The 21,444-nt window shown below is 42.2% G+C and overlaps 1 long non-coding RNA gene and 1 pseudogene across 1 annotated transcript in view; one reads left to right on the forward strand and one right to left on the reverse strand.

Annotated features, from left to right (window-relative positions):
* The window catches only part of LOC110343226, a 211,415-nt gene that overhangs the window by 153,278 nt on the left and 36,693 nt on the right, over window positions 1–21,444 (reverse strand). The window lies entirely within an intron of this gene.
* Window positions 500–1,640, forward strand: LOC101822877 (annotated as a pseudogene).

Genomic DNA, 21,444 nt, shown 5'->3' on the forward strand with positions numbered 1-21,444 from the left:
AATGAAAAGAATGAGATTTTACATTAAAGATTTCATATTAAAGATTTCCCTCAAAGCTATCTCCTTCAAAATACAATTCACAAAAAAAGAAACAAGAATGGAGAAGAATTGAGATAGACATAGCCCTTAAAATTGTTGAAAGACTCTCATGAAGGGTGAAATATACACACTCCTATTGAGTCAGCTAATGAGCAAGAGTGACAATGGCATAGCCAGTCAATGTAAGATTTTTCTGCAATGAAAAGATCTCTAGCCAAAATACTAAGGTCCTTGACTGTGGAATGTTCAAGCAGGAGTTAGGTCATCATCTCATGGTATTTTCGGAAAGGTAAAAAAAAAAGTATGCAATTCAAAGGTAACCAAAAAATCTGAAGAAGCTGCCAAGATTTAAGGGTCTGAGATCTCTGCTTATTATAAAGCACAATAAAGACGTTTAAACTGTGGACATTATAAAAGTGACCATATTGGTCTCTGCTCCTGCCACTTTCCCCGCTGTAGCCTCAGCACCATGGATGCTGCCAAGCAAGTGATTAACTTTGGGCCCGGGGCCTGCCAAACTGCCACACTCGGTATTGCTAGAGATACAGAAACAGCTAGTAGACTACAAAGGACTCGGCATCAGTGTGCTTGAAATGAGTCACAGGTCATCAGATTTTGCCAAGATTATTAAAAACACAGAGAATCTTGTGAGGGAACTGCTAGATGTTCCCAACAACTACAAGGTGATCTTTATACAAGGAAGTGGGTCTGTCCAGTTCAGTGCTGTCCCTTTAAATCTGATTGACCTGAAAGCTGGAAGGTGTGCCAACTATGTGGTGACTGGAACTTGGTCAGCTAAGGCTACAGAAGAAGCCAAGAGGTTTGGGACTGTGAATATCATCCACCCTAAACTTGGAAGTTACACAAAAATTCCAGACCCAAGCACCTGGAGCCTCAACCCAGATGCCTCCTATGTATACTTCTGTGCAAACAAGACTGCATGGGGTGGAGTTTAACTTCATACCTGATGTCAAGGGAGCAGTGCTGGTCTGTGACATGTCCTCCAACTTATCCAAGCCAGCGGACGTTTCCAAGTTTGATGTGATTTTTGCTTGTGCTCAAAAGAATGTTGGCTCTGCTGGGGTGACAGTGGTGATTGTCCGTGATGACCTGCTAGGCTTTGCCCTCAGAGTGTCCTTTGGTCCTTGACTACAAAGTGCAGGCTGGGAACAACTCTTTGTATAACACACTTCTGTGTTTCAGCATCTACGTCATGGGCGTGGTCCTGGAATGGATCAAGAACAATGGTGGAGACAGCCATGGAGAAGCTCAGCTCCATCAAACCCCAAATGATTTATGAGATTATTGATAATTCTCAAGGATTTTATGTGTGTCCAGTGGAACACCAGAACAGAAGCAGGATGAATATTACATTTCGCATTGGCAATGCCAAAGGAGACGAAGCTTTAGAAAAGTGATTTCTTGACAAGGCGATGGAACTCAATATGATCTCCTTGAAGGGACACAGGTCAGTGGGAGGCATCCATGCTTCTCTGTATAATGCTGTCACAACTGAAGATGTTGAGAAGCTGGCTGCCTTGATGAAGAATTTTTCGGAGATGCATCAGCTGTGAACATGACTAGCTATGCTCTCCCTGTGAGCAACACGCAGAGTTCAGAGAAACTTTGGATTATCTACAAAAATTTAACAGACATGGATTTTCCCCCAAACACATGCTTATTACAGATTCTTTATTGACTAAACATCTGGGGCTCTGCAGGGCTGTTGAAACTATCAGCTAATAGCCACCTTCATTTTGACTTGACCTGGAAGCAGTTTCAAAGCTTTCCTAACGAATCCAGCCTGGCATCTCTCTGCCCCTTTCTCTAGGTGGATTGCAATCCTAGCCTTGGACTTTGTTCTGCTGGTTCCAATTAGTTATTTTTGGGCTCACGGGATCATACCCCAAGGAGGTTGGGGGCACCATGTGCTGGATCTGACAGCAGTGAGTTTGCTGGGTTCTACAGCTATTGGTTAAAGTCAACGGTGACTCTTAAACATTTTGGCTCTGTATACTGCTGTTCTCATAAAGAGATAAAAGTGACACATGATACTAGTGCTTACATACTGGGTATGTTTTTAACACCATACGGTTTATATCTATGCCTTTATATTTCTAATAAAACAGTTTTGTAGACGCTTTTAGAGATTGTTCAACCCATGACTTTGTGCATGACTGTCCTCTGCTGTGGACAGTTGCACCCTCCCACCTACTCCCTTCTAAAGCGGCTTCATAAGAAAGAAGTTCCATGATTCACTTTTCCTATCCTTGCCACAAGTAGAAGAAATGGTTCTTTGTTTTTCAGTTAGGCTGCTAAACAAAACTCAGTTACCCTTCAACCCCTGTGGACTGCATTCACATGACTGTTCTTGTAGCCTGACCAAGGCAATTCTACACACTCCAGATCCTTGCTGAGGTCTTTCTCCAGCATTCTATGTTGTTAGTGTTTTCTGTTGACTGTGTGAAGAACATTAAAGTCCTAAAGCATCTAAAAAAAAGGTTACAATATTTCATGGCCTAGTTTTATATAGCTTCATCCAAGAGTGGATGTTGCTGAACGAAGTGGCTATAATGGGAGTCATCAGACTCCAACATATTCCACTGGTTGGATGAATATCAAACTTGAAGAAAGATGGAAAATTTGTAAAAAATGGGTTGTTGATATGTCCTTGATATATGTTGTCAGACAGGCCTAAGCACTGGGACATTAACAAATAAGTATATTTAAATAAGCTTAGGATACAAAGTAGAAGAGCCAAAAGATAATCCCTAAAGCCCATGACTACAACCTTTCTTGAGAAAACTATGTATGACAAGTCTTACAAAGACGAGGTAAATTGGCTACACGAAACAAAATGGAGATGCTTTGGTACCATGGAAGTTAGTGGGAAGCTTTGAACTTAGTAGATACAGAACCAAGGTTAAAATAGTGGAATTGTGGGCAAGGAACAGAATCACCTGTTATAAACTTAACAATGATAGCATAACTAATGAACTCAGGAGGTGATGACAAACAATGGTTAGAGAATAAAAGTTGACCTATTCATCTCTCTTGGAAGTCAGTACAAACTGTCTAAATATGAAGAACATGTATCTTCTTAGATATGTGTTGATGTTCACAACTATGAATGCCATATATATCTCCCAACAGATTTTTAAAAATATTTTCACTATAAGAAACAATGCATTAGAGATGACAGATGTTTAACTTGCTTTAGTATTGCACAATAAGCTAGCAATGTGGTTCAACAAATAGAGGCCACTGCCACCAAGCCTGATGACCGAATCCCTGGGATCCACATGGTAGGAAAGAACTGACTTGCACGAGTTGTCCTCTACCCAATACCTACAGTTCATAGTACACATGTGCACATGCACACACACACGCACACACATGCACACAAAAAATAATAATAATGATGGATGATGATAAGCTGGGCACGGTGGTACACACCTTTAATCCCAGCATTGGGAGACAGAGGAAGCAGACAGAGATCTGAATTAAAGGCCACCCTGGTCTATGGAGTGAGACCTAAGACAGCCAGAGATACACAGAGAAACCCTGCCTCCAAAATAAAATAACCAAAAAATAAATTAATAACAATAATAATAATAATGAAATAATGTAAAAATTAAATTAAAGAAGTAATTGCACAGTGGAGTAGTTGGGTATATATCTGTCGACGACTTGTCTAGCATGCATGAAGGCCTGATTTGGATCCTCAGCACTGCACAAAATGATACTTTGGCACACAACTAAAATCAGAGCACCTGGAATGTCCAAAGTTCCTGGTTGGTCCCAAGGAGATAGCTCAGTTAATGCACCCATGAGGACCTGAGCTCAGATTCTTCAGCACTGACATAGAAAGTCAGACTCAGCAACACTGGTACATAACATCTGCACTGACCAATCAGTGAGCTTTAGTCTAATGGGAGACCATGTCTCAAATAATAAAGTTGAAGACAACACAGAAAGACATCAACATCAACCTCTGGCTTACACACACACACACACACACACACCATACAAACATCATATACACAGGGGAAAAAATAGTATTTAAAAGAAGGTACAGGTCATTCTCAGCGACATAGCAAGTTCAAGGCCAGCCTGGATTTCATGAAGCCCTGTCTCAAGAAGAAACATCTAAGTTAGATGGTAGACTAGAAGCATTCGAGAGAAGACTAATGTAGTCAAGAAAAAAAAATAGATCATAGAGAGAATGGACACAGGCACAGTGACAGAGAGGCAGGAGGGGAGGAGAGTGGGAGGAGGGATTCAGAAAGAGAAGGAGGTTCAAGCCAGAAGGGGTCACAGCCAGAGATGAGAAAGTGGACACAGGGTTCCACCTCTAACCAAAAATCTATTTGCAATTGATACCAGATAGCAAAAGAAAAACTAGTTTTCTCAAATGGAGTGTCACTGGGTGTACCAAGCACACTCAAGGGCATACCCCATGCTCAGTAGTAGGTTACCAACACAAAACAAACTCCATGTTTTATTGTTTGTTGGCTTGTTAATTTTGTTTTGTATTTTTGCGTTTTTTTTTTTAAGGAGCGTGAGAAAGAACCTAAAGTTGGTGGATAAGGAGGTAGGGCAGATCTGGGAGGAGTTGGGGGAGGAAAAACATGATCAAAATATATTGTATGCAAATTTTTAAAATAAAAAGAACTTTTAAAAAATTTTTTTGAAAAGATCCAGGTTTTTGTTGTTGTTGTTGTTGTTCTTGTTGTTTTTCATAAGTATATTGCTGTGCGTGGTGGAGTGTCTGTAATACAACACTCACCATATATTTCAGGGCAGTCTGGGCTACAGAGTCTAGAATGAGATCCTACCTCAATAATACCAAAATAAAATTTTTTAAAAAAAGGTAACATGAGCCAGGCCTGATGGCATATACCTGTATTCCAACACTGGTTGGAAAAACAATTAGGTAGGAGAAATACTGAGGTAGGAGAATCAAGAGTTTGCGATCATCCTAGACCACACAGAAAAACCCTGCCTCAAAAAAAAAAGCCAATATATACAAATTAAAATATCACCAAAATCTAAACATAGCAAGCCTAGAGCTGTTAACTCTATGACTGTAAATTCATTATTCCTCCCCTAGATTGCTAAGCACTCATGAATAAATAATGTAGATTTTAAAATATTTGTTCACCATGAGTTTCCGCTGTAGAATTTTATAGAGTATGTCAAACTGTCTTGATTGAGAAATAAATAATTCGCAAATGAGAAAAAAAAAAGCATCATCAGGACTTCCAGTTAGGGTAGAATCTTAAAGTAATCACATCGGTCAAAAATGCCATCCACAGTTCAGGAGGCAGCAGCTCACGCTCCAACACAATTCCTTCCACAGAGAAGGAAGCCAACTCCTTTGGCTTCTTGTGGCCTCTTAAGAACGTAAGACCCACTGTTTACTTAACCAAAGAAGCAGAAAAACAGCGGGTGGCCAGAGAATCTCGTTCAACGCTGATGTCTCCAGAAAGAGGACAGAACTCAAGTGCGATTAGACTTAATTAAGCCCTGGAATATGAGGATGAGAAGGTATGCGGAATGACAGCCACACAGTGATAGCCTTTAGGTAATAAAGCATGACAGTGACTGAAATGAGAAGACACTTTCGGCCACAGGTGTGAATGGGAAGTTGGGTTCAAATTGAGTTTCATCTTCAGTGAGTCAGTAGATGGCTGAGGACAGCTGTCCTGTAGCTCTCAGAAAAGGCTGAGGTCAGAATGAGAGAGGGCATGTACAATTCTGCTACTCCAGACACAGAAGACCCAACAATGAACTCACAGAGCCCACAGGTCCAAAAATTCTATTTGTTACAGACAGGAAACACTAGTACCCCAAGGAAAATCCTTTCCGTCCATATTTTCTTCTGAAGAAAATGCCTAGAGTGAGGTGGGGAGAAGAGGCAAAACAGCTGGTCCGTGACCTTCTGATGTAATTAAAGTCTAACAGTGCTGATCAGGGAGGCGACACTTCACTACATTTCATTTTCTAAGTGCTTTACAACCACTGTATTAACTAATTAACAGTGGGAACCTGATGTTTCTTGGGAAAGACTGCTGTTGCTGCTTTTTTCCCACCTTTCAGATGAACATTTTTTTTTAATCTTGAGATACAAAATGCATACAATGGGTGATATTTAAGCTTTTCAAACTAATGATTACAGCAAGCAGTTCATTCTCTCGGTACCTCTAGAGCTGAGCAGTAATTAATAAGGACATGAACAAACCATCTAACGAGAGAAGAAGTTGCATTCCGGCTCTTGACTGCTCATCTGTGAGAATCAGTGAGCCCCACAGAGGACAAGGAAGAGAAACTGGAAGAAGCCGCTATTGCCATGTGTGCCACATCCTCCAGAAGCGCGTGGCAGAAAGCCGTCTATCCCCCACCTGCACAGAGCATCTTGTCATGGGTGCAAATGGAGATCTTTCTTCCTTACCTCAAGCAGTTTCTAAATCAATGATAATCAGGCACTTACCGGGAGAATGTTGGTGGCTAGGGAGATGACTTAGTAGGCAAGAGTGTTTGCTGTCCAAGCTTGAGGACTTGAGTTTGAATCCCCAGCACCCAAGTTTTAAAATAACAGAACACAGCAGCACTAAGTCTAGCATTGGTAGGAGGGAACAGATTCTGGGGGCTCGCTGGCTGGCAAAATCAGCCAAAACAGTGGGCTTTGAGTTCAGCAATAAGGCAGGGAGCAGTGGAGGAAGATTCCAGAATTCACCTTCAGGTGTTTGCATGTGTTATTAGAGCCACACACTCATGTGTGTGTACCATACATAGTCCACATACATAGTACACACACACACACACACACACACACACACACCACTAAGGTAGGCCCTTTGAACACAAATATCTGCTAAGATGACTCTGGGTAAAAGTAACTGCTGTCAAACCTGAAGTCCAATCTCTGGGACTCATGTGGTAGGAGAAAACCAAATTTCACAAGCTATCCTTTGATCTCCATAGCTGTGCTGTGGTCTGCCCATACCTACACACATACACACAAAAATAAATCAAGAAATAAAATGTAATTTGAAGACAAATGAATTCAGGCAAAAAGTCTATTAAAGGCTCACTTATGAATAAGGTTGAAGCGGTTGGGGACCAATCACTCCTTCTGCTAACGTAAACTGAGTACTTACAATGGGCAAGGTCCTAAGAGCAGAGGTGACCCTTGCTTAGTATAAAAACAGTTGTCTGTCAAATTTAAGAGCTGGGAGATTATCAGACCTGCTTATACACCTCCTCTCTGCTCATAAAATTCCTGTCTGTCAAGGCCAAGTTGAAATCCGTATTGCAGAGAAAAGCTTCGTCAGATACAAAAGGCAGCCTTGAGCTGGGCTCTTCACATACTGCTGATTCAGTACACTCTTAGAAGGGTTTTCTTTTTAACTCTGTGGACTGCTGATTCCTTATAGAAAATGAAAATAATAGTGCAACAATAACTGTATGTAGAGTAGGACTGGCTTTGTTCTTCTGATTTTTCAAAAGTTTTTTTTCCATTATTATCATGCTAATGTGGTGGCTACAGCTGAAATGTCAGATTTGTCAACAAACTGCCCAGTGGTTATAGATATTAAACAAACTACTACAATAAAAAATGCCAATGGTTCGCTGTATATATTAGATTTAGAATCAGAAAAGCCTGGTCAGAAATCCTCATTATAGCTGGGTTTAGTGACACACACTCTTGATTCCAGCACTGGGGAGGTAGTCACAGGAGGGTCTCTGTGAGTTTGAGGCCAGTCTGGTCCACATAGTGAGATCCGAGGCAGCCAGGGCTACATAGAGAGACCCTGTCTCAAAAAAAAAGAAAGAAAGACAGAAAGAAGGAGGGAGGGAGGGAGGGAGGAAAGGAGGGAAGGAGGGAGGGAGGAAAGAAGGAAGGAAGGAAGGAAGGAAGGAAGGAAGGAAGGAAGGAAGGAAGGAAGGAAGGAATCCTTGTCATAGCTGGATTGTTGTATATACACCTATAACCTCAGCATGTGAGAGGCTGACACAAGAGGGTCACAGATTTGAGACCAGCCTGTCTCCAAAAGCAAAAAAGAACCTTGATAGCAATCCTTAGTGAGCATGAGACATGTATCAGCACTATGCTTTATTGATTTTCCCCAACAGCATCATTTATAATGTTCAATATATTTGTTTAGTGACATTGACTTAGTCTCATAAATTACACATGGCTACTCATGTATAGGACTACATAGGAACTCAAATGTATTATAATTTGACTTTCTCCTGCTGTATAGTAAGAAGCAAGTCCTAGAAGAGCCTTTCGATCTTGGTAAAATTAGATCTCAAAAACAATGGGATTATATAGATGTTAATTTAATGTTTCTGGAGTATATCCATTGTGGACTCAGCATTTTCACAATTCAATTCAGAGGGTAGTATCCAACCTTTACCCCGTGACCTGAGCTTTAAGGAAAAGGATTGTATGGGCCAGTGGGTAAAGCATTTGCTGCAAAACCTGATAACCAGGGTTCAATCCCTGGAACCCACATGGTAGAAGGAAAAAAATATATTCCCATAAGCTGCCTTCTGATCTCCACATGTGTGCTGTTGCATCCAAATGTCCATATATCTACATACATAAATACATGTATACACAAGATAAATGTTTAGAAAGAATACAGGTAGCCAGGAGATGGTGGCGCAGGCCTTTAATCCCAGCACTTAAGAGGCAGAGGTAGGCGGATCTCTGTGACTTTGAGGCCAGCCTGGTCTACAAAGCTACAAAGAGAAACCCTGTCTTAAAAAACCAAAAAAAAAGAAAGAAAGGGAGGGAGGGAGAGGGGGGAGGAAAGGAAAGAAAGAAAGAAAGGAAGGAAGGGAGGGAGAGAGGGAGGGAGGAAGGAAGGAAGGAAGGAAGGAAGGAAGGAAGGAAGGAAGGAAGAAAGGAAGAAAGGAAGAAAGGAAGAAAGGAAGGAAGAAGAATACAGGTACAGTAAGCTTTAAACCTGGGGCTTTTTCTCTTGTTATTTGTGTGAGTGTTTTGCCTGAATGCATGTCTATGTATCACACACACACACGTTTGAAGCACATGGAGGCAAGAAGAAAGTACCAGATTCCCTGCTACTAGAGTTAGAGTCACCATGTGGGTACTGGGAATCAAAGGTCTTCTGGAACAGCAGCAAGTGCTTTTAGCTGCTGAACTATCTCTCCAGGCCTGCTACTGCAATTTTAAGGAATATTCTTTCTGACTTCTGCACTTCTGTGCCCTTCAATAATTTATTCCAAATGTCACAAAAGGCAAATACTATGAATCCAGTAAATATTTCCCTAGAAGGTTCTTTTTTTTTCTCAACCTTTCCAGCCATCCTTTAATCAAAACAAGACCTGAACAAATATGCACAAATTCCAATTTGTTGTATTCATACAAATGTTAAATCCCTCTTGACTATTGCTAACTTTTTATTTATATTTATGATATGCTATTAGCTATATTTGTACACATACAGAGAAGAGCAATTGCAATATATATATATATATATATATATATATATATATATATATATATATCAGGAATTCTCTTTGGAGAACGGTTCTCATAATAAGCAAAATTGTTAGCATCTATCACCCTGTGATATAATCATATAAAAGCCTCTTCTAGCCTCATCCCCATAAGGTACTTCTATTACATTACAGTGACAAATGGAGAAATGTTTGCACAACTCTGAGCCATTGGAGAATTCCATGGAGAGTGCCAGGACACCACCAATGCCTCCTGATATTTACAACTAGGTCAGTCACATATGCAACAGTATTTATTTCTGGAGAAACAACCTACAACTAAACACAACTATATTCTAAGATCATCACAAGCATGGTCCAGGCCTAAATAAATTACTGTGTGTTAGAAAAGATGGTGGTCAAACATTCAGCTTGGGGATAAGTGTGATACTTTGTCTCTGGTGACAAAAAAAACATGTTAGTCTATCCTACCATGCAACCAACTCCCAGTGACACCTCATGATCATGTATAGATTTGGAAGATTTGGAGATGAAAATCAAATTTGTATTAGCCTACAATAAAATCCAATTATCCATTGTTTTGGTTTTGGTTTGGTTTGTTTCGTTTTTTTTTTTTTTTACTTTCAGCATTCACCTCTGATAAATACAAATGTTTGAATGCTTCACTTCCCAACCCACGTCCTGTTTTCTCTCACTCACAGATTATCATTCACTCCTTTCTGCATGATACTCTTAGTTCATAGTGCAGCAGAGTGGCATGTTGTTTCTCTTGGTTAGAAAAAATAATTTTTTATGCCAAAACTAAACTTTTCACGCATTCCTTTAGAGAGCATTCTCTGCATCTTTTACTACAGTTTTCATTTCCATAATTTGAGGGAAGCCCACAAACATACATAACAGTTTTTATCTTTCAGAAATGTTTTTAGCCACCTGACAGCTTTTATACCTTTCCTGGGGCTCTTGTCTGCGAAAAGCTGCAAAGTCTGCCATACCCAAATCTGCCACTTAGGCATAAGTATTATTCTGAGCTGATGACATTAGAGAAGGAGACACAGGAAAAGCTCCCAGGTGCCCTTCTATTTTGTATAAAAGCATGACAGAAGTTTGCTAATGTTTCCTTCTGTGTCCTTCTGTGTCCCTCAGCACAGAAGGACCAATCTGGGCCACCTAACACAGTATCCTCAATCTGTCACTGACATCACAGAAAGCACCACAAAAGAAATGACACCAAGTAGCCTTCACCCATTTAGTTGCCCAAATACTGGCCTTGCCACGTCACCTGCCCGCAGATTCAGGTCCTCTTCTTTTGTCTTGGCACTTCCCTGTAAATTCATTGTGCTTTGTTGAAGACTGCTGCATAAACCACAACCCAAGCTGCCTCCTTGAAAGCAACTCACTCTATGCATATCTCTCGCCTGCGTGTAAGATACGCATGCCAATATTTGTTGTTGGACACAGAGAATTCCCACTAAAAACCACAGATAAGTAGAGGGAATTTTTTTTTACCTCTCCAAGACTTATATTCTCCATTACAACACTATAATAGCTAGTGCAAACCAATACCTTAGGCAAGTGGTTTTAGGGCTAAGGGGTGGTGGCTCAGGGGTAAAGTACTCGCTGCACATATGTGAAGACCACAGTTCAGATCTCCAGAATGCACACTGTAGCAATCTGGGGCTACAACACTTCTCAAGGATGCAGGTGAGGGGCTGAGGATTTAAATGAAGACAAAAGACAGCAGCTCATTCTTACAAGGAGAATGGCATTTATTGTAACAAGAGCAAAGCATTAAATACTAGTAAGCAGGCACGGTGGAAAACTACCAAGGTCAGAAGCTCACATTCCCAGGGCCTCCGGCAATAAGGATGGGCAGATAACAGGAACTTGAATTCAGACAACAAGGATGGGTGGAAAACAGGAACTTGCATACAGGCTTTACTGGAAGGAGGGAACAAAAAGTATTTCCTAGAAGCTCCTAGTCACAAGCTGGTCAGCAAACCCCAATGGGAGAAGGGTCCAACACCACACAAATGACAGGTGGCATAGCAGCCCACCTGTAATGATAGTGACCAAAGATGCAGATGGGACATGTCTGAAACAAACTAGCTAACTAGGCTAGTTGACATGAGTTCAGTTGAGAGACTGCCCTACGAACACGCTGAAGAATGACTGAAGACAACTTCTGATGCCAATCTTGGGTCACCACATGCAGGCACACACCCACAGACCCATACGCATGCAAACACACATACACACCATGCATACATACACGTGAAAAAAGCTTTAAAAATTAGATATCAGGTTACTATCAGCCAGAAATATTAATTGACGTCATCCAGATGCCAAGAGGCAAAACACCTAGAGTAGAGAAGTGAAAGAATGTGCAATTTAGTGCTAATCTTACTGTTTGGACCTTTTCTGTGCTTGCTATTTGGGGGGGGGAGGCATCTGGGCGTTTTATTGGTTAAACAGATTTTGAATGTAGCTTGATCTCCTAGACAAGTATCACTGGAACACAATAAACCAATCATTTGTTAAAAATAGCATAACTAGGGCCGAGAAAGATAACTGTCTGAGCAAAGGCACCCAGGATCAAGCCTAATATCCTGAGTTCAATCCCCGCGACCCACTTGGTAGAAGGAGAGAACTGACTCCTCTATTTGTCCTCTGACTTCTGCATATGCTATGGTACAAGGCACACACACACACACACACACACACACACACACACACACAATAACATAAGAGGAAAATATACCCAACACACCTACACTTCCCAGTACTATAGCTTAGCATTGTAACTCAGAGAGTACCAGCTGCTCACCCATGATTGTAGCGCCTGGCTACAACACTTCTCAAGGATTCCAGCGAGGGCCTGAGGACTGAAATGAAGACAAAAGACAGCGGGTAATTCTTGCAAGGAGAATGCCCTTTAATTGCAATAAGAGGGGAGCATTATATGCCAGTTAGCAGGCACGGTGGAAAACTACCGAGGTCAGAAGTACACGTTCCCAGGGCCTTCCAGCAATGAGGATGGGCAGATAACAGGAACTTGCATTCGGACTTTACTAGAAGGAGGGGAATAAGAAATAGTTGCTACAAGCATCTAGTCACAAGCTGGTCAGCCAATACCTATGGGGGAAGGGTCCAACACATGATTTCCTCCTGTGGGTACTCAGAGGCTCAGGGACTACTGTGCTGTGTGTCACTAGCCAGGAAGCTGGCAAAAAAAAAAAAAATCAAAACTTACCATCTTGTTGCTTTAGCAACAAAACTTAAAAATCATAAATCAGACCATCACAAGTCAGGAACCGGCTGGTTACATATGGCAAACATGTAAACGTGTGTGTGTGTGTGTGTGTGTGTGTGTATGTGTGTATTGGGCATGTATACACATGAATATCTAAACGTACATGATAGACACAGACGTATCCACTTGTAGGGCAAGGTGCTTTCCAGGGGGGTTACTGTTAATTCCCATCATGAGAACAAAGGGCTGTGGCCTTGTTCTGAGAGAGGACAGTATGAATAATTACAGCCTAAGTTCTAGCCAGGCCCTGATTATTAATACACAGAGCATCAAGAGACAGGCACTACCCCCATTGAACTTATATCTAAGAGCTTCAGTGGTTCACTAGAACTTCAAAACATCTTGCCCTGCTGTCATGCTCTACCCCTGAAAATATTAACCTCCTTTGTGCTGATGCCATCTCAAGGCGCTAAAGCAAGGCCTCTGGCGGCTCCACTCACAGTGGAGATTGTGACAAAGAGGACGAGAGACCCAAGAGGGGTGGAGAATGGGAAAGGTAGAGAAATTTAGAAGGCTTCATGCAAGGAGAGAGCAAGACATGAGTTGGGAAGCCAGGAAAGAAGGACGGCTGCAGGCTACGCAGTCTGGGAGTTGCTTCAGAGGAAGCCCATGCTGTCCATAGGAATGGAGTCCCTCTACCATGCCCCCAGATCCTCCCCACTCTTCCTCTCCCCCCACCAAGGATCCTCCTAGTACAGCTCCTTGTCACACACAGTCTTAGCAGCCCTCTTTCCAACCTCTGACAACCCAATGCAACGCCTTCTAGGAAAAGGAACCACACAAGACACCGCAGAGTGCCAGCTGTTTGCCCCTGTGCTTGTACCTATGTCAAATTCAAGCCGGGGCAGGGGTGGGGATGACAGACCGTACAAAAGCAGCCTCTGAGGATCACCACCCAAATCAGGCATGCTTTTCACACAGAGCATGCGCGCTTAAGCAGCTCTGCCTTTGAGCCACGGAATACGCACATTTCCTCGTTTGCAAGTTTGCACAAACCTAGTTCTGATTTTACTCAAGCAGCCTGGGTGGGGCATCAGGGTTTTCTCTCTTCCTGGGGGCACTGAAGGAGGGTGCAAAGCAATGCAGGCTGAAGAGTATATAAAAGGAGAAACACATAGCAAGAACCTACGTTGGAACCAGGGATTAGAGAGCATTGGGCGTAAACACAGAGACACATGCCCAGAAAACCTTGTGGAGGGAGCGCTTGAGGTCACAGCTGAACCACATCCTGTGGGGGCCTGAAATATTAGGATCTAGGCAAGCTTCTCCCAATGGCTACCCTACAATCCACTTCCAAAAACGATTCATTAAATATCCTTTCACGTGACGCGCTGGTGGCGCACGCCTTTAATCCCAGCACTTGGGAGCAGAGGCAGGCAGATCTCTGTGAGTTCGAGGCCAGCCTGGTCTACAGAGCAAGTTCCAGGACAGCCTCCAAAGCAATACAGAGAAACCCTGTCTCGAAAAACCAAAAAAAAAATCCTTTTGCAGAGATACTAAAGAATCGCTGCGCTGTCTGCTCAATCTTTGTTTTCGGAAGGAGTCGCTGAAAGGTGTCAACAGAAGCATCTCTACATACACTTTCTATTGGCTCCTTGGTACTCTGCTATCATCTATTCAATGTATTGCTCTGTTTAGCGCTAAAAGAATTGTGCCCAATGGATGGAACTGGAAGAAAAATTATGCAGAGTGAGGTAACCCAGAAAGACAAGCAAGTTTGTCCTGCCTGCAGTATGTTCTGGGACCACGACCTAGCAGAATCATCATCAAAGAGATCAGAGAGACTTCATCCACCAACTGATGGGAGCAGATGAGGAGAGTCCCACAGTCAAATGTTAGGTGGAGCCCCGGGAGCCCTGCAGAGGAGGGAGAGGAAGGAAGGATTGCAAAAACCAGAGGGGTCAGGGACACCATGAGAACACAGCCCACTGGGACTCATGAAGACTCAATGGCAGAGACCGGAGAACCTGAAGAAGACTGACCTGGGTCCTCTGTGTTATACATTACAACTGAGTGGTTTGGTGTTCTTGTGGGATTCCTAACAGTGGGAGCAGGGGTGGTCTCTGACTCCTTGGCCTACTTGTGGGACCCTTTTCCTCCTACTGGGTGGCCTCATCCGGCCCTGATGTGATAGTATGTGCCTTGTCTTATTGTACCTTGTTATGTTGTGTTTGGTTGATGTCCCTGGGAGGCCTGCTCTTTTCTGAGGGGAAGCAGAGACAGGATGGATCTGGGAAAAGAGGATGTTTTGGGGGAGAGACTTCGGGGAGGGGAGAAAGGGGAAACTGTAATTGGGGTATAATATGTGAGAGAAGAATTTAAACAAAATAAAGAAAAAAAAAAAGAATTGCCCCCCTCAGCCGCTATTTGACTCAGATTTGCCTCAAACTTGGACTCTTCCTTCATCTGCTACCCAAGTTCTGGGATTATAGCCATGTATTACTATTCTTCTACCCATGATTTCTTCAAATAAGGAAGCATGCATGTGTGTGGTCAGAATTTAAATGTCAATAGAATTGGCCTCTTTTCCATTTACCACTTTTCTCCAAGCCAAGAGTTCCGACATTAATGGGAATTAATTCTGTTCATTCCCACCCATTTTTTTGGTTAGGGGGGTTGTTTTGTTTTGGTTTTGTCTATTATCAAAAACTCAAATAAAAAATACACTTAGTAAAAAGTGACTTGGCATCTCCAATTATTCATGAACTAAAAAATCAGTAGCTGAATCTTAAGCACAATGAATTTCATGAAGCATCAACGGCTTCCCAATGTGCCAGCAGCGCCGTGAAGAGCTTCTGAGTATGCTTCTTGTTTGTTCCTAAGAATTCCTGCAACCCTTCCCATTCCAAAAACATCTTTACTACCTTCCCCCACTTAAAAGCACAGAATAAACTGTCTTCAGCAAAGTCACAGAACACACGAATAAGTGATTTTCTTTTCACATCCCACCAAGACTCACGTTGACAGTCTAATTTCCCGTAATTCAGAACGTGACCGTACTTGGAAATAGGTACTTTACAGAAGTAATCAAATTAAAAATGAAGCCACGAGCACAGAACCTAATCAATACGACTGGTGCCCTTAGAAAAATTTGAACTCGGAGATGCAAATAGAAGGGTGATGTCAGTGAGGGAGGAAGACAGCCACCAGTAAGAGAGAAGTCTGAAACAGAGCCTGTCACAGCTCTCAGGCGGAATCCACTGGACAATGTCTTGAGTTTTGAACTTGTACCCTCCAGAACTGTGGAGCAACAAGACTAGATGTTAAGTCATCCAGTCCGTTATACTTCCTTGTAAATATCCAAAGCGGATTCTTTTTTTAAAGCACTCTCACTTGGCATTGTTCACTGTGTGAGTTTTTACTGCCTGTTGGTGTGATAAACACCGTAGTCAAAGGCAACTCGGGGTGGAAAAGAGCTTATTTGGGGCTTCATGTCCCATCGCAGTAATCTTCGAAGGAAATCAGGGCAGGGGCAGTAGCAGGGGCCTGGAGGCAGGAACTGGAACAGAAGGAACAGTTTACTGACTTTCTCAGCCTGCTTTCTCATGTAGCCTGGTCCACTTAACCTGCCCAGAGTGGACGGGACCTTGCCACGCCCATCATTAGTCAAGAAAATACTCCCATGAACAAACCCACAGGCCATTGGATGGGGAGAAGAATTTCTCAGTTGACATTACTTCTTCCCAAAGGACGCTAGTTTAAGTCAAGTGGACCAAATCGAACCAACTCCTTCGCAATATATACCCAAGTGTGGTGATTTGAGAAAAAAAAAATGGCCCCCAAGGGGAGTGGCACTATTAGGAGGTGTGGCCGTGTGGGAGGCAGGCTATGAGGTCTTTTTTCTAAAGCTTCACTCAGTGTGACAGTCAGTGAACTTCCTGCTGCCTTCTAGTCAAGGTGTAGAACTCCCAGCTCCAGCACCCTGTGGCCCTGCATTCTGCCATTCTCCCGGTCATGATGCTAATGGACTAGACTTCTGAACTGCAAGCCAGCCACCCCAATTAAGTAAATGTTTTGTTTATAAGAGTTGCCATGGTCATGGTGTCTCTTCACAGCAATAGAAAATCCTAACTAAGTCACCAAGATGTGGAAAAATCTATTGGTGGGTAAGTGACTAGAGTAATGTGACAGATACATATATTGTGTATGAAAATCATTTAGTCCATAAAAAGGAAAGAAAACTTTCCATCTACAACCACAATAATGAGTCCAAGGTACACAGAAAGATAAATATGTGTACTCTCACTTGTATGTGGAATCGTACAAAGACAGAACTCACAAAAACAGAATAGAATAAGAGTTACCAGGGATTTGGAGGGTGATGGAGAATGGAGGAATAGTAGCCAAAGGGTAGAAACTTTCAGTGAAAATGTTTCAGTTCTGAAAGCCAAGTAGATGGGACAGTGTCACAAACTGTATTGAAGCCTGTGTTTCCTAAGAGCATAGAAATGACCTGTTCTTTGCATGTATGTGACTTTTTTCACCTAAACTGTGTAGTTGTGCTAATTAGCTTGAGTGTGATCATTGCTGCAAATGTATACACTTATCAAAGCATCATTTTGCAAATGAAACAAAAAAGGCATCACTTTGTATACTTTAAATATACAATTCCTATTAATCATAATACAATAAATCCAGAAAAAACTTGCAGTGCTTAGAGCTATAAGAGTGAAACTGGCTGGAAAAATAAATGCATATGCTCGTTTTCACACATTAAACGTGCAAATACTTAACCAATGTATCATGTTCAGATCCCAAAAATCACCACAGAGAAGGTTCCATTGCTTACCCTGCCTTATTGCATCCCAGTACTTCCCACAGGAAACACTTGTTAACCTGCAGGTGTGTGTGTTTCACAAACAACAGACCCCAAGGGACAAAACACCAAATGGCATGGCAGAAAGTCGAAGTACATGTCCCTCTGGGAAGTCCTATTACACCAGTTGCCTGCTCTTGTGCCCTGAAAAACTTTCAGTACTCCACATTTGAAATGTCCCCCACCCATAACTCGCCTCTGTGTCATAGTCATGAGGTAGATAATCTCATTCATGCACACCCCACCCATTTCCCACCAACTGCAATGTTTTTGTTGTTTTTATATTCATATCCTTTCATCTTTTTTGCTTGGCTTGTTTGCTTGTTTCTTTGTTTTAAGATGAGGTCTAATGGGGCTGGAGAGAAGGAGCAGCAGCTAAAGTGCTTACTGCTCTCCCAGAGGAACAGAGTTCAGTTCCCAGCACCCACGTAGGGCCGTTCACAACCTCCTATAACTATAACACCAGGGCATTCAGTGCCCTATTCTGGTCCCTTGTGGGCACCTGTATACATGTGCATACACCCACACACAGACATACAGAGAGGCATGTAAATGAAAACAAAACAAAATCCTTATTTAGGAAAAAAAAAAAAAAGACAGCACCCTGCTATTCAGTACAGGTTGTCCTCAGACTTGCAAGCCTCCTGCCTCAGTCTCCAAGTGTTGGGATTACAAACACGCCTCAACAGGCTAGGCTGTCCTAGCTTTGGTTATAAAATCCCAAGACCTTCTGACAGGACCCCAGTTGTCTTTGGTGGCCCCTTGCTTTGAGTTACAAGATATGTCAAAGTTACCTTGCATGGTTTCTCCAAGGAACTTGAGGTCCTTTGAGGAGGAGGAAGAGTTCTCTTTGCAGCTAGGATGATCTCCATGGTCAGAGATGCTAGCTTTGAATGATGCAGAAGGCTCTTCAGCAGGCTGGGGCTGCCGTGCAAGCTTCCCTGTCAAAGTGACTGGGCCATGAGGAGGCCACACATTTGGTTAAATATTACATTATCATGGGTGCAACTGTGCAGTTGTTGCTGGGTGAGATGAATGCTTGAGCCAATAAAACTGAGTAAAAGAGATCAGTCTCTCCAGTTCTAGTGAGCTTTATCCAGTCCTTTGAGGAAGCTCACAAAAAGAAAAGCAGGGTGATGCAGGATTTACTCTTTCTGCCTTAGTACGTTCAAGTTAGGATATCAACTCTCCTCTAAAGGCATGTTTTATTTTCATTTTCTGTGTGTCAAGTTTTTGCCTTCATGTCTCTGTGTGTCACTTGAATTCACTGTCCATGGAGGCCAGAAGGGGATGACAGATACTGTGAAAATATAGTTTCTTACCCCCCCCATACACACACACACACACACACACACACACACACACACTATCTTTTTATTTAAATTAGAAGCAAGTTTGTTTTACATGTCGACCCCAGTTCCCTCTCCCTCTCACCGCTCCCCTGCCCCACACTGACCCCTATCCTATCTCCTTTCTGCTCGCCAGGGAGGGTGAGACCTTCCATGGCTAAATCATCAAAGTCTGTCATATCATTTGCAGCAGAGCCTAGACCCTCCCCCGTGTGTCTAGGCAGATGAATATCCCTCTATGTGGAATGGGCTCCCAAAGTCCATTCATGTACTAGGGATAAATACTGATCCAATGCCAGAGGCCCCATAGATTGCCCAGGCCTCCTAACTGATACTTGCATTCAGGGGGTCTGGGTCAGTCCTATGCTCTCAGCCCTCCACCATGTGTCCAGGCTGAGAGAGCATCCCTTGATGTGGAATAGGTGTAGCCCACTTTTTAATTGGATTATTTGGTGTTTTGGTGACTAGTTTCTTGAGTTCTTTGTATATTTTGGAAATCGGGCCTCTGTTGGATGTGAGGTTGGTGAAGATCTTTTTCCATTCTGTGGGCTGCCGTTTTGTCTTGTTGACTGTGTTCTTTGCCTTACAGAAGCTTCTCAGTTTCAGGAGGTTCCATTTGTTAATTGTCAATTCCAGTGTCTATGCTACTGCTGTTATGTTCAGGAATCTGTCTCCTATACCAATTTGTTCAAGGGCACCACCTACTTTCTCTTCTAAGAGGTTCAGTATGGCTGGATTTACATTGAGGTCTTTGATCCATTTGGACTTAGGTTTTGTGCATGGCAATAGATATGTATCTATCTTCAGTCTTCTACATGCCAGAATCCAGTTATGCCAGCACCATTTGTTGAAGATGCTTTCTTTTTTCCATTGTATAGTTTTAGCTTCTTTGTCAAAAAGCAGGTGTTCATAGTTGTTTCAATTCTATTCCATTGGTCTACCTGTCTATTTTCGTGCCAATACCAAGCTGTTTTCAGAACTACAGTTCTATAATAGAGCTTGAAGTCAGGGATGCTGATTCCCCCTGGGCATTCCTTTATTGTACAGGATTGTTTTGGCTATCCTGGGTCTTTTGTTTTTCCATATAAAGTTGAGAATTGTTCTTTCAAGGTCTGTGTAGAATTGTGCTGGGATTTTGATGTGCATTGCATTGAATCTATAGATTGCTTTTGGCAAGATTGCCATTTTTACTACATTGATCCTACCTATCCAAGAGCATGGGAGATCTCTCCATTTTCTGGTATCTTCTTTAATTTCTTTCTTTAAAGACTCAAAGTTCTTGTCATACAGGTCTTTCACTTGTTTGGTTAGCATATTTTATGTTGTTTTTAGCAACTGTAAAGGTGATGTTTCTCTGGTTTCTTTCTCAGCCTTTTTGTCATCTGTATATAGTAAGGCTACTAATTTTCTTGAGTTGATCTTGTATACTGTCACTTTGCTGAAGGTGTTTATCAGCTGTAGGAGTTCCCTGGTAGAGTTTTTCGGGTCACTTATATAAATTATCATATCATCCGCAAATGGTGAAAGTTTGACTTCTTCTTTTCCAATTTGCATCCCCTTGATTTCCTTTTGTTGACAATTTTCTGAATCACTTACCAAAATTAAATAAAAAACAGATAAGCAATTTAAATAGACCTACAACCCCTAATGAAATAGAAGCAGTCATCAAAAGTCTCCCAAGCAAGAAAAAAAAGCCCTGGACCAGATGACTTCAGTTCAGAATTGTACCAGAAATTCAAAGAAAAGCTAATACCAATTCTCCTCAAAGCATTCCACACAATAGAAGCCAAAGGGTCATTGCCAAATTCTTTTTTTTTTTTCTTTTTGGTTTTTACGAGACAGGGTTTCTCTGTTTTGGAGGCTGTCGGTCCAGCCTGGCCTCAAACTCACAGAGATCCGCCTGCCTCTGCCTCCCGAGTGCTGGGATTAAAGGCGTGCGCCACCACTGCCCAGCGCCAAATTCTTTTTTACAAGGCTTCAATAACCTTAGTACCCAAGTCATACAAAGACACAAATAAGAAAGATAACTACAGATCAATATTCCTCATGAGCATTGATGCTAAAATACTGGAAAATCAGGAAAAAAAAGCCAGGAGTTGGTGGTGTACACCTTTAATCCCAGCACTGGGGAGGCAGAGACAGGTGGAACTCTCTGAGTTCGAGACCAGCCTGGTCTGCCAATCGAGTTCCAGGACAGGCTCCAAAACAATACAGTGAAACCCTGTCTCGAAAAACCAAAAAAAAAAAATTACTGGAAAATCAAATTCAAGAACACATCAGAAAAATCATCCACCATGATCAAGTAGGCTTCATCCCAAGGATGCAGGGATGGTTCAACATATGAAAATCCATCAAGTTCTAGCTAGAGGAATTGCAGTTTCTTTGCATCTTCATGTGGGTATTTATAACTGAAGTCAGGTCCTCCTTGAGAGAAG

This window comes from Mesocricetus auratus, unplaced genomic scaffold (genome assembly GCF_017639785.1).
Source record: "Mesocricetus auratus isolate SY011 unplaced genomic scaffold, BCM_Maur_2.0 Super-Scaffold_100010, whole genome shotgun sequence".
Classification (NCBI taxonomy): domain Eukaryota; kingdom Metazoa; phylum Chordata; class Mammalia; order Rodentia; family Cricetidae; genus Mesocricetus; species Mesocricetus auratus.